Here is a 15224-nt window from a genome sequence, read left to right on the forward strand (position 1 = left end):
CTAATTGCACCCAAATGATTGATCTCTATAGTCACAGATGGACTCTCCCCCCGCTCCAGACTGACAGGAGTCCCAAACTGAAACAGGCATAAACTGAATGGCATTAATCAGCATGGAACAGAAAGCTCAATGAGACTTCCATGCCAAGGGAAATATGCCCTTAAGGCACTAATCAATCAGAGCTGAGTATGATTAAGAACCATGAAGAAATGACTAAAACTCGGAGGTAATGGTATTTGAGCAAAGGTGTAGCTCTGCTTACACATTCTGACTTTTGACTACTTAACTGTGTAATTTCATGTTTGCACAGTACATTGCAGGAGCATGTCTATTGACACTGTCGCTATCAGGAGGGAATAAAATTAGGACCAATGAACAAAAAAAAATAACTAGCTGCTATGCTTCATTTTAAAAGACTCCATCTACTGAATATGTGGTACCAGATTTCACTACAGTCACCTCAGGAGACACCCGAGTGCCCGTGGGGCTGGACAAGCTGGCTGAGCTCTGTCTGGCCGGTGCTTGGGACAGGGACGTACCTGTGGTCATTCTGCCTTCTCAATGCTGACGTGCACTGGGAACAAAAGCCTGCTGCAGACTGACAGACAAAATGAGATTTCAATCACAATAAATTGTGGAGATCTTCAATCCTCTACTTTCTTGCAGGGAAATAATGAACAAAATTAACATGAAATTACTGAAACTCCACTGAGATGAACAGAATAGTTCCAATCTTATTAAAACTATTCAGAAAGTAGCTCAGGTGTGGGTTTTTTTGTTTTTGTTTTAGTGTTTTGGGTGTTTTGGGTTTTTTTTTGCTATGTTACATCTCCATATTAAAAGACTGACATCTTTGACATCTTCACTTACGTCAATCTTTTGTTCCACTTTGATTTTTCATAGAGGGAAAAAAATCCTTAATACAAAAATCAGTATAAATGAAATAAAAATTGGTTTGCCAAAAACCAAATAGGCTTCTCTTTCAAAAACAGGTTTTATATTATTTTTTAAATAAAGAGAGCTCATACTTTAAAATAGCTGTCATGAGAAACTTTTAACCAGATTCTGCTCTACTCTGTTTCAGGACCTGTACAAAAGAACTTAATTCCTTCTGTAGTGGTTACACTTGGTTTACCTTTATTTTTGGTTCTTTTCACCAATAAAACAAGTGTTGAAATACAGATTTCTTTAAAGAAAAAGAAGTTGGAAAATGCAAGAAGTCATGATAATGATTAATGATATTAATACTTCCAATGGCATCAAGCTATATCATTTCCATGGACAGCAGAAGGATCCTTCTACTCCATATTTCAGCTCCTGATAGCATTTTGATACTGGACCTGACACAGGGGATCCCAAGTTGTTTGAGCTATTTCACCTCCTTGTAGTGACCCCACGTACTTTGTAGCATTTATTACTGGGGAGCAATGAGGAGCCAGGCGTTGCCCCTTTTGTAGAACAAGAGGTGAAAACAATCTGCCCATTCCTCCCTTCGAATGCACAGCCACGCCGCCTTGGGAAAGGCTAAACTGAGCCGTTAAGCGATTCCAAGGTTTGCCACTCACTGTTTTGAGGTGCTAGTTCTTTCTCTCAAGCTGATGATCCTTAGATTATAAAAAGCTACTGTTTTTGCCAGCTAATGTAGGAAATCCTTTCGTTCAAGTCGCAGGTGCCTGTGCAGTAAAACTGAAAGTCTGGATCCAAACACAGCTGATGACTCACTTGGAAAGCTGCTAGAGCCACACATAACAGCACTTGTAATAGAAACCTTTTTTAAAAAGAATTAAAAAAGGAGGAGGGGGGAACAACACAAACACAAAAAACCCACCATATTTTATGTACAAAAATGAAAGTAGATTCTCCTTCATTTATGTTACTGAGCTGTATATTCACTGTTGTGTTTTCCCTGCCTAATGAATTTTATGGCTTTAGACTCTTTAGGTGAAAGAGTAAGAAGTCATCCCCTCTCTCTTGCTACAAATAAATACTAGATTAATTGCAAATGTAGATCTTACAGTAGATGTGCATTCGGTCTGTATTATGTTAATTATACCTCTGTACATCTGCCACCCAGTTAGCTCCCAATGTAGTCACAAAGCTTCAGTGGCTTTATACAACTGTAAGGAGAAAATAAATTATAGTTCTAATGAGAGCTCAAACTCCATAACAGAATTTGCTGGAAGAAATACAAAAATAATTCAAACTGGAACAACTCGGGAATAAAAGAGAATATTTCAGTATGTATTGAAACATGACCTAAAAATGCCAGTAAAGTGCTCTGCTTTTTCTATTATTTGAACTGCAAGAAGTCTCTGTACTCTCTAGAGTAAAAGTAAGTCTTCACTCCTGGTAAAATCACAGCATGTGGATTTTTCAGTGTGGTATATTTTATGTTTCAGAACCTCCGTTTTTTAAATTGACAACTGTGTTTGTAAAACAGAAGAACTGATTCAGGACATGTTCAAAATGTCAGCATTTGTCCTTTAAAAATGAAGCCTCAAGAGAACTAATTAATCAATATTCGATCTCTCCAACTAAGATCTTATCACCTGGGGGGTGTGGGGGAGAGAGGGAGTAAAATGTTCTAAGACATTAGCACAGGATATTTGTTAATCAGCTTGCATCAGGAAATATAGAGATGGGGGGAAAAAGGGGTTTACTGTGTAAAAAGTCAGAGACACAAACAGGCAACACGCATCACAAATTCACATTTTTACTGTATTTGTTTGCTTTTGAACTTGTTCTGAAATACTGGGTTAATACTGATTAAAAATAAGCACACAACAACTGCAGAAGCTCCAGTTTTCCAATTGCTCTTGTAAGGAAGACAATTGTCCTACATATGTAGAGTAACCCTGGAAGTGAGAGCTATATTAGCACTTCTGCTCATGACTTTCTGAACATTGCATGATGAATGACTGTTTGGGGAATCACTCCCAGCTCTTTGTCTTCTCTTGGAGACAGAAGGTGTGTTTGATACTGTTGTGTTATCTCCGCAGCATAGCTGCAAAGCAATTCTAAGAAGCAAGATAAATTAATTTTTAAAAGACAGTACATTCCTCCACGTGACACAAAAAAGACAAGTCACATTTCAGCTTTTAGTTAGCTTATGAAAGCTTTCTTTTAGTTATAACAAGTAAGACTTTAACTACAGAAACAAGACAAAAAAGCAGAGGAGGCCACAATGCCTCCTTAAGAGTTTATAAAACTGCAAGTATGATCTTCAAAGTATTGGCTTGAGTTTTGGTTTGTTTGTCACATGTGACATGTGACATATGTGTGATGGGTCATTTATGGTCGTGCAAGGCAGGTAAGATATACTATGACCTAATCCTGAACTCAAGGACAGAAACAGTTAAAGAAAATACATGTGCTTGCTAATGTCCCTGCAGTAAGCTAGATCATAAAAAAATTATCACAGAATGGCATGGTCCTCATTCTTCCTAAAGTAAGTACTGTTGTTTCACCAGTAATTTCAAATTACTGATATGACGTAAACTTGATAACAATAAAAACAAATCCATAATGTTCTGTACAGGGTAGCAAATCAATTTCATGTTTTCCGTCACTCACTTAAACAGTCTGGCTTACTTTTGCACAGATAAGCAGCAGTTTCAGGTGCACAAACAGCAACACATCTGAAAAGAGCATTATTCCCAAAGGTGTAGCAGCCAATATGATTTGGACTAGGTCAATATATCCTTTCCAAGGTATTTTCTTTCTCAAAAGAGTTTTGGATATGTCCAGAGATTATCACAGAGAGGGAGAGAGTTCAAAGGCTTTCAGAAACTGAGTTTAAGAAACATAATCAACACATACATTGTTTGAAGTTCACACCATAAAAACTTGGAGTGCGTGACAAAATCTCAAACTCCAAAAATCAACAAAAGATCTTCAAATATAATGCCAAGAATGTGAAATGCATCCATTGCTTAGGTGTAGTTAGAGCAAGTGAGTGTTTTAGAGAACAAAAGCGAGTACCTGGCAGCCAGCTGTGTACATGTTTTTAACCCCAAAACAGCTGCTGCATTTGACTGCACCACTAAGAGAGAATGAGTCTCCTCCTTTCCCACTGGCCACTATATTAAGCAGCTCACTGTAATTGCTGCACAGCACTTGGCAGTAGCAGGCATGGTAACAGTTAGCATTAATAAAAGTAGAAACTGTTCTCACAGTTGCGTGTCTAGCAGTCGCATGTGTGAAACATATCACGTTTAGTGTAGACAAACTGGACACCTACAGCACGGCTGCAGATTGTGACAGAACAAATATGTTCAGCTAAGTGCGCATCCATGTGACCACATATAGCATTGGAAGTTAAGTAATTATTGTAGTAAGAAAATGTACAAGTATGATGATTACTGAAATCATCACTTATTTATTTTGTGTTCTTTCAGAGCTCAGTGTTGCACTACTGAAAATTAATAACTTTGAGGGACCGTTTTAATTCAAACATTAATGTCTTACTGCATTAAAAATAACGTGGCTGTATGCATGTTTGGATAATTTTTCCCTTCTACCTTCATCTGTAGGGAAGGAATGAGTCAGAGCAGGCAGCATATAGCTCTATCTGTACCTGTCTATTCCCAAAATATCACAACAAATATTTAAGGATCTTTTCAAGTGACAGAAGTAAAGGTCAGGGTCATAGCAAAGGGCAGTTTGTGGAGGAGGGGATTAGCATTTCTCTAAGTGATTTCTTCTTCCATCTATTTTTTTACGTCCTTCATAAACAGACCTCTCTAATTTCAAACACATTTTTTGAATTCTGCATAGAAGTCAGTTCTAAAAAGGCATCGTCCAAAATAAATGTTTTTCTTGGCTCATACATCAGCTATCCTATCTTTTCTTTTCTAGTGTAGATATGGGTGGGAGAAGGCATATGTGTGTGTATATTCTGTATATACACAAATATCAGTGTAGCCTCTATTTAGCATTCTGTACTCACACAGTACTTATGCAAAGGTATTGACTAGACAGCTTTGCTACTAAGGTTTTTTTTTTTTTACTGTCTATTTAATTTAAAAATAATTATTTAGCAGATTGATTAGATAAGCATTTATCTGTTTTATCTGGCTGGTAGGCTAATGCCAGAAGAAAGTTCCAGGTGCTCAGCTCCTTTACAAAACAGATCTTTATTTTGCATATCCAAATAGAGGGCAATTCTCCAGCATCCCACACACACACTGAATTCTCCTCTTTTAAGCAGCTGTAAACTGTGTGCTAGGTCATCTCTGAATGCATACAGACTGCATTCACTTTTCATTTATTTTTAAAGATTGCTTTTAGATTAGAAACTGGTAAATGGCTTTGTGGAAGGGTGAAGCCTTCACTGCCACCCTCTGCCTTGTCACCATCCAGCAATGAACAGCTGCTTCTGAAAGCAAACTAAATGCAATGTTTCCTAAAGATTGCAATATAAAGTGCTCATTTCAGCTTTTATTCCCACTTGTGTTTTGGCAAGGAGTTTTCCAGGTTTCAGATTAAATTCCACAGTAAATAGTTTTCTCTCTCTCAAAATGTGTGGCCAAAAAGCATAAAGAACCTGATTCTCAATAGCTTTTCAGTTCAGGTCCTCACCTACCATTTTGCAAAATGAAGACAGACAAGCAAAATAGAACCACTGATCTGACAGCAACTCACGGCCATCTAATACAGGTATAATATATTACCATTCAGGCTGCTGCAGATGGCACCAAATTCTTCTCTCCCTACGTATGATACATGGCTCAGTAAAGGAACTTGACCTCTCTCCAGCCCACAGAAAGAGAGAAAAAAAGATGCCAGCCCCAAGTATGCGAGAGGGAGAAAGACTAGGTTTTTCATGCTTTTAAGCTAGCCAGTTAAACTAGAAAAAGAATAAAGGAGAATACTACTTAGGGATAAAGTTGAAGAAAATAGAGTGTTTTTATATACTTGCTTCAGTGGGATTTTTGACCAACCTGTCAGAAGACACATGAATTTTACTATTGGTCTTGCTGCTTCTGTACTTCAGATAGCCATTTGCCTAATAAGAAACTTCCCTTGCTCTAGTCTTCTTTGCTTAGGCCTCGCTGTAATACATGGTATTTTTAAAAATTACATTAATATTACATCAATCTGATTAAATTGGATGGCAAAATAGAAAACTGATGATAGAACATCAAGGAAATTATGAAAGAAGAAAAATGTTTTGGATTTTTGTGAGAGACGGAGACAGAGGGAGCAAGTACGTGTATATTTATGCATAGGAAAGTGGTCAGGCTTGGTGAACGACTGATTGAGGAGAAACCTATACATCTTCACTTGAGACCTTGAAGCATAAGAGATGGGAGCCCGGGGGGTTACCAGTATCATTAGTTAGTATTGCTGTGTTGTTTTTAATTCAGATGCAGTCTCATTACTGTATATTCACATATCTCTACCTTTCAGTAAGATAATATAAAATGGATGAGTCTATGACTCCTGCACTTATTTTTCCCTCTAGTAGTCCATTCTTACTTCTGCTTCAGATCATCAGATTTTATAAGTTTCACTAGTGGTGAAATGAATTGAAAGCAGCTCCATTAAAAGCAGATGAGTCACTAGGGAATGTGCCAGGTGATTAAAAAAAAAAAAAAAAAAAAAAAAAAAAAAAAAAAAAAAAAAAACCAACAGGTCACCAGAGTTCACCTGGAGTTTGGCTAGCTCAGATCATCCCCAAGTCTTGAGAGGCTATGAGGTGATGGGGAGGTAAAAGTACATGAGGTGAGATCAGTTGCCACGGCCTGAGGCAGCTGCATGCTGCAGCAGCAACCACAACTGCCCCCATGGCTGTCACTTATGTGGAAACAGCTGCAATGCAGAGGGTGACTGCAGCCCCCACCCCTGCCTGGGGCTCCTTAGACAGCTTCATGCACATTGGCACAGCTGCTGACAGCCCCTGCGTAGGAGACCTGGCAGTGTGGGTCATGCTTGGAGCAGGACTCATGAGATGCCGAAGGAGAGGAGGCTCCAGAAGCACAAGCCCTGATCCAGCGCTGTCCATCAGAAGCCTTGGGGCAGCAATCACCCATCCACACCAACGCCACACTGAATGGCAGGGTCACTCCCCAAACCCATCACGGACAGGACCCACGCCTCTCCCTTGCTGTGGGAATGCCAGCTACGCCCTGCTCGCTCATGTTTGTGAGCATTCTCAGGGAAAGATGAACCTCAGGCCTCCCACAGTTTTTCCACCCTGTGGTGTATTTCCCTGTGTTTTGCCCATCTGGAACATAGTTTGTGACACCATGATGATCAGTGCTGATCCCAAGGAGAGCTCAAAACAGGACAGTGGAGGCACAGCCCAAGAGTGCAAGACCATTTTCCTCCACACCTTGGACGGCACCTCTGATAAAGTGTATAATTGTGCCTAAGCAATGCCTCAACTAGAGAAAAAAAAAACCCACAGACTACACCAGTTTAAAATTAAGACATGCAGAGTAACTTGGGAATTTGCTCCCAAATTCAGGCAAAGAGCTAAGGATTCAGGACTTCCTCTCACCATATAGAAAATACGTACAGGAGTTTTTGGAGGGGACTAGGAGGGTAACTAGAAAGATGCAGAAGTCAGTTCTGGAAATGAGTTTCTGTGTTGTTTGGCTGGCTTTCAAAGGATCTGATCATTTTAATACTGTAGGTATTAAACTGTTCTGTCAATGATGTGTTAAGGCAGTCATGGATTTACCAGGGTTTCTAGGCAGATCAAGGCTACATCTTCCTCAATGGGAACACAAAGTCTTGGACAGACATCATTTAGTTATGTTTTAAATCAAGGAAAACACAGTAACTGCTTTCTAGAGCTGTATGAATTATTAACATCAATTGTCCTTTTCTTGCACATTATTTTTGCCAGAAGGATGACTGTAGGAATGTTTCATTACAAATTTTACACAGCTTTTTCATCTTTGCTTGCCTTGGGGCACAGGCCTATATTGATTTGGATTATACTACTCTCTATGGCCAGGAGATACAGCCAGAGACACTTTTACTCAGTTCTTCAGAAGGAGTGGCCTTTGTGGGTGTGATTTTACCCAACTGGGAAAAAAAAATCTTAAAGCCTACTTGTTAGTCACAAATTTTGCTGTTCCACTGAAAGACAGGATGGATTTGAGCCTGCAACATCACCAGCAATAATTTCTCAAAAGCAACAGTTCTGTATTGCTCCTCAAACACTTTAGGGGGAAAAAAAAAAACAAAAACACAAAACCAAAAACAAAACAAAACAAACAAACAAAACAAAACAAAACAAAAAACAACACACACATCATGAGATGACAGATCACAGGCTATCCATGCTCCTCTAAGATTATGTTAGAGAATCACATGGACACACAGAATGAAAAAAGCAAGATGGATTTATCTTTATTGGTCATGATCTTATTACCTGTGAAGATAGTTGGTTAAATTGTAAGCTCAAGCATGAAATCTGCCTATGCAAGCTCTTAAGTTAGCAGGATTTTTTATTATTTACCTTGCAATATTAAGAGACAGATTCTTAATACCAGCAAATCTGCACTCCTTTTTAAAGAACAGGCCACCAGCATATGCAGAACAGCAGTTTCTCACATGTATAGCTGCAGACAAGCATTTGGGAAGACTGTGTCCTTGTCCCAGGTGTATCACTGCTTTGCTGGGTAACCATGGAGAAATCATTCCCTTGTCTTCTACCACAGCTTCCCCCTCAGAAAAATATGAATAATAATGTCAGGCTTCTTTGGGAAGAAATTTGAAATCTATGGGTGGAGACCATTGTGTAAGAACAGGGTATTACTGACAATGTATTTATTTATTGTTCAGTTGTGTGGATACTGGTCTACTTTTATCCACTGCTGCACCACAGCAGTGATCACAATAAACATTACATTCATGGCATCTGAAGTACTTCTCTTGTGTTCGCTGCACAGACTCTTGTTCCAAGTCCCACATCTCCTGCAGGTGACAAGTGGAAGATCCAACACAGATTCCTACCAATTATAGAGCTGGACCTGCCTACGTAAGTCCTGCATATCCCAGTCTCCCCCCTCCTCTGGCCTGGGTGCTTCCTTTCCCTTCCCAAACTCCATTATGTGATGTGAGCATCTCAAAAGATGATCCACTCCCCTGCAGTGCCACCTGCTAAGGAGTGCAGCAATCCCCAGTGCACCACCTGCACCAAGCCAGCCAGCCATGTTAACAGCGTCTTCCTCCTGCTTCCTCACTCCCTATACTGAGGGTTGACATAGTGGGGAAGGAAGCAGGGGTAGGGGAAGAAAAATTTAAAAATGGATGCATTTTCTTGTCTGAAAGCACAGCATCTGATAATGATGTGCATGACTTCAAGCTGTTGACAGCAAATTGGATGAATGCTGGTTTGCACAGATGTCTAAACAAGCAGTTGCTGTATCAGATTTGGTTCCCCACCCCATGAGGAAAGATTTTTAAAAGAAGAAGAACTCTACAATCCATTAAGATTCACAGCCATCACTGAATTAAAAAGGATGGTTTGTGTATCTGGCTAAATTTACATTTGTGTGACTGTGTGTGGGACAGCTGTCCCAAAGGTGACTGTTTCATTAATTTTGTGGGAAACGTTGCAATTTTAGGATGAAGCAAATCTCTTTTAGCTGAAAATCAAACTTAAATAATACACAGGATGCGGCCTTGAAGTTGCCACAGAAAGTAATACTTTGTGGGCTCAAAACTTGTGTAATAATTGTTGATGGTTTCATTAGATTTTTCCCCCAGACTTTGGTCTTCCTTTTCAGTTACTACCAGTTATATGATACAGTTCAGTCACTACCAATGGAAGATTAATTAAAGTTCTAATCTAAAAATGAAATCTTCCGTCATGTCTGTATTAATTCCCAGGCAACTTCCTTTCAATTCTTTTTATCTTTATCTTCCCCCATTCTACATCACCACTGTCTTCAGAACTGCCAGTTTACTAACCTGGTATTTACATTTTTTTGATTCATAATACATCACCATAACAGAGTTATTCATGGTGGTAGGTCTGTGCTGCCCTCCTCCCTGTTTTAGTTTTTTTTTTCAATCAAAACAATTCTTCACCATAGCAACATGTCTTGGCTACTTACCCATTCCAATAACTTGTGAGCAGCAAACACTTGACAACAGCCATCAGACCCCACTGTCCTCGTGCCAAATTGGAAGGCAACTCCTCCCTGGAACAGTAAACGCAGGCCTGAAGTTACAGGATGAAGCTGTTGCGGGTCTCTCAGAAAGCTCGTTTTCTTTAAAAAGTTATTGAACACTAAGAAGTTGGCTGTGCCAAAACTTTCGGAACTTTAGAAGTAACTCAGGGGAGCAACTCCTCCCTAAGCCTTTTAATTTATCATAGGAAGGGAAGAGCTATAAAAGCTAACAAACTTTTTATAAAAGTGGTAAAGAAAAAGAAGTGTTCAACTCAAATAAGTATCAGACATGGAACAAAAGGTGTCAAAAGTCATGCTGAACCAACAACTCCTAACAATACTTAAGTCACTGCCAGTTTGACATTAGATTTTTAACAATATGTCAAAGTAAGAGCCAACTTTTTAAATAAGGGTTGTTATTTTCCTATCCAATCATAGCTTCCCAATTATGCTTTATGTAAAAATATTACAATACTATATTTTCCTTCAAAAGTTTTCTACATAAATTTCCTGCATGATTTAAAGTCATATATCTGCCAACATTCTGGTGAAGTGAATAATTTCTGTATTTACATTTATGTTTTCATACTGCAAAACTTTATAAAAGTAAAACTATGAGAAAAGGGAATTTGCCTGTTATTGAATGACTTGAAAATGGTTGAGAATTTATTATATTTATCCCTTCACACTAAGAAATAGCACTGAGAGTCCCAATAAGCCATTTCATACTTTCAAATCAGCATACACAAAGTAGTTTTCAAATAGTTCATACTAAAAAATTAATCTTTTCCAATTTATTTTTGGTTGAAAATGCCATAATTAGTCTCTGATTACAAAGCATTAACTTAAAGAAAAAGCTTTTACCTGCAGTTGGTAGAGCTGGGTGAAGCTAAAAAATGTGCAAGAATATAATATTTCAGTGTAGCCATGAATCTCTGGAAGTTATTAAAAGTGGGAAATCTTGAAGTGGGAGTAGCTACAATCTAAGTATAATAAACAATATCACCACATAAATATTAAAGTGTCCCATAAATTATTTGGACGTAAAAAGTCATAGGGTTTTTCTAATTGGTATATTCTCAGTGATACCATTAATTCCCTAATTTTCCTGAAAATTACTGTAGTGTTCTAATTCTTTCAAGTTCCATTCCTAGTCCTGTTCCAGAGATTTGCATGCAGAGATGAAGATGAATGACGCAACAGCAGCACAGATGTAGTTAAAGAATATGAAGCAGTAGTGTTCCTCCTTTTCGGAGCAACTTAGCTCTTACTGCTTAGGCCCACACCTGGGGTATTTGTTCTCTCCAAAGCCATGTGAAACAACACTAGATTCATCTCTACTCCTGAAATGAGCCTTCCTGTCTCTGCTCTTTCCAGTCAGGTACCAGGACATCTTTCCTGAGCCCCTTCCTTACTGAGTCCCAGACTTTGCTCTTTTTAGCTATTCATTGCCACAGCTGACAACTTTAGTTGCTCATTAAACTTGTCAGGCTTTTCTGGACACATCTTTCCAACGCTTTCAAATGAAGTTCTTTAATACTCAATGTCCACCTGGTGCAGGAAAACTTGTTGTTTCAACTTGCTTTAGACAGAGCCCCACCAAGATGTGTGAGAAAGTGCTTCTGCAAGGCTTCTCCTAAAATTCTCCAAGTCTCACCCCTCAACTTCATTTTCCCAGCAGGGAGCACTACCATAATCATGACCCTTATCAGTTAGATTTTTTTCTTCCATGTAGCCCGTGAATCCACCTCTGCTGCTCCATTTGTATTACTAATGTAAGATTGCCTATCCACTCATCTCTGGCAACAGAAAAGATTTCTCCTCTGTCCTCCTGTCGCAGGGAAAAAATGCTCAGTGCAAGAGCTTAACCAAACTGGAATCAAGTTTTAATGATTTGTTAATGACACAATTAACTGGCAACCAGCAAGTCCATACATTCATGACCCATATCAATTGTAAAAGAGATAAACCATATACTACGTACTTACGAAATGCTAATAAATACCCAGAGGCTTCTAAACTCCCTTCTGTGAGTAACCCCAAGAAGGCCTGTTCCCCTCTACCCAAGGTTGTGGCAGCCCAAGCCATAAGGCTCCCAGCTGTGTGACGGCTGCCCACAGCACCGATGATGGGGCTGTGCTGCCCAGTCTGGATGTAGGTTGTGGTGCTGACAGGATGACTTCTTGCAGTGTTGAATCAGATTGTGTTGGCTGCTATTTCCTCTGGAAGGTCTCCACACTCCTCTTGAAGGTCCATCAAACAGAAGATTTTCATGCTTCTGTTATATGCCTTTTCAGGTTGACTATGTTTCCAAAGTCTCTTTGCAAATTCCCAGTTCTTGTTTAATTCAGATGATCAGACTGGGACAGACGTCCTATCAGTTTTGGGTACTCCATACACATACACAGTGTCTGTCATCACTTCCTTATCTTAAGTGTGTTTTTATCCAGGCCATTTGCCAAAGGTGGGCCATGTGAGCCACCCCACACCTTCTGAACAGGTGGTTGTTGTTGTTGTTGTTATTATTATTATTATTATTATTATTACTACTACTACTACAAACTATATTGAAATTTTCACACAACTATGCATTCCATTTTCACTATTATTTTACTGAATACTTTCAATGCCTAAATTATTACGCCAGACACATGCTTAGGCTCTCAGGCTATGGATGCCTCCTTTGCAGCCTAGAGAGTTAGCTTGTCTGTTTTTTTCATCGGTTCACAGGCTTGTGTTTTGTGGCTGTCTCTCTGCAAATGTGAGAGCTGCAGGGACAATGGCTACAGCCAATTTGGAAGGCTGCAAAAAGAGGAACAAACTTCAATCTATAACCTCAAAACTCTGTGTAAAGACTCAAATCCGTCAAATTGGAAACCTGCTAGAAGAATTCAGTGCTTGTCAACATTTTTGTGAACTGTTCCAAAGTGTGAATGCTATCTGATTCATTCCAAACTGTTTTAGACAATCTGAGGTTGTTTGGAGTTGTTTTCCTCAGAATGATGACAGAGTATTTTGGAAGGAATATTACCAGAATCCTCATATATTTTCCATAGGCTTAGAAATAAAAAAACCTAGACTAATTCAGAGACATCTTGCTTTGGTTTTGGTACATCTTACTTTGTTTGCATATTCTATCCCATTCTTCGTGTGTCTTTATTGTTTTTTTCAAACAACCAGTGATACAAAGACATTTGAACCCCATGTCATGGAACTGGTTACATTTTATCAATGCCCTCCAATCAATCCAGAATTTCATCTCTGTTCCAGCCTCTTTTCTGACTCAAGACATGATCCATCCTCACAGAGCGGTACCTCTCATAAAAAACAAGGCTTAAGCTTCAACAAAAAAAGCATCTATATTTTACCTTTCCTTGTCTGACATTTTTGCCTGGGAAATTTGCTTGGTAAGCAGCAATTGATTCCTAACTTTAATAATAGAAGATGCTCTGAACCGCTAATACTATTACCAGAATATTATTTGTGAATCTATTAAAAAAGGCCTAAAATTAGATTCATCCAAAAAGTATGAAAGTAATTAGCTATCTAATATTCACAGGGACTTCGTTGCAGCACCTCCTGCCTGAAATATTTGCATTATATTTCTGTACCTTGCTGATTCACAATTTCATTTCAAGTTCCAGAAGAAAGGTTATCTTCTGTCCTGTATCTTATTTCCTCTACATGATGTCCTGAATTGCACTTGAAATCTTGCTTAAGAATTTTTCTGAAGAAAGTTACTTCATTTGTTTTGGCACTTTCTCTTTGCAATTTTTCCAGTTGTCTTCATGCTTTCACTAATACTTTTAAAACATGGCTAAAGAGGATTCCACAATGCATTGTAGATGGCAAAGAGAGATCATATCGTATTAGATGAACATTCCTGCTGCTGGAGAGAAAGTATGAAGGCTCCTGATTTCTTTCAGAATTTGGCTTCACCAGACCTAAAAAAAAATCAAAACTCTTCAGCCATCCCCATGTAAAATGCACGTGGAAGACTGTGCTATTGGATTAACTAGGTTTCTTTCTCTAGCCTATTGTCAGCTATCTTTTCCTGCAGATCTACTGAGAGCTCAGTGGTTTGTATTTAACCCACTGCCAATGTTCCTTTGTTGTACCGAACATCTCCTGCATGAAAAAGACAAGACTTTTCCCCCTATTACTGTCATGTTCACAATTATAACTTCCTTTATATTGAAATTACTGTTTCTCCAGATGCCTTTGAGCTGGTCTACGGTGAGGGTACCCCACTGCAGTAGAGCAGACAGGCAACTCACTTCCCCTGCAAGGGTTCACAGACCTGCAGTCTTAATGCGCACACAGAAGGCGCCTGCACTGCCAGCTTCCAGCTGCTGAAAAGGGATATCCTGAGAACTCTCAGCTTTTCAAGAAGTAGCATTGTTTACCTGAACCTGATCACTAGGAGCCAAAGAAAGGGTGATAAGAACAATCTGCAAAGTTGTTCAGAATGTGTGAACCTAAGACTGAAGAGAAGTCCTTGCTTCAGAGTTTTAGTCTCTTTTCTCACAGTGCAGTTCATAGGACCTTTATCCCTCCTCAGTTTCAGCCCATACAAGAAACAAGCAAACATTACATTCTGCAGCAGTAGACCCTGGTTTATTCCTCTATTGACTCTTATCAATGGCCACCACCACCTCTCACATATTCACAGGAAACCTGCTGTTTTCCTCCATTTATGCTCCCCGTTGTCCCACTGAGCCATGGCAATTACACTTAGACTCAGAAAGGCCTCTAAAATAATCATACATCTCCCAGACATGGTATCTGATCTAGTATCTGATCTCCTAGTCTCTTTGAATGGGAAGATTTTACTCGCCATCTATGCAGCAACGTGTTCTCTGTTTCACTTGGTACAAACATTCAATGGCAAAAAATCTGGCAGTGATCTTTCCAAATTTCATTTGTAAAACAATCTCTATTCATTTGATTGACTGAAATGAGATGCTTTACAGAGTAAATATTATCATAAGTATGTTTGTGGGCTCTGTTTATGGTCTTCCTACTTCAGTGCAAAGAAAAACAGCTGAGAACAATAATTGGATAGAGAGCTGCAAAGCACCACAGTTTAAT

Source organism: Columba livia, chromosome 3 (genome assembly GCF_036013475.1).
Source record: "Columba livia isolate bColLiv1 breed racing homer chromosome 3, bColLiv1.pat.W.v2, whole genome shotgun sequence".
NCBI lineage: Eukaryota > Metazoa > Chordata > Aves > Columbiformes > Columbidae > Columba > Columba livia.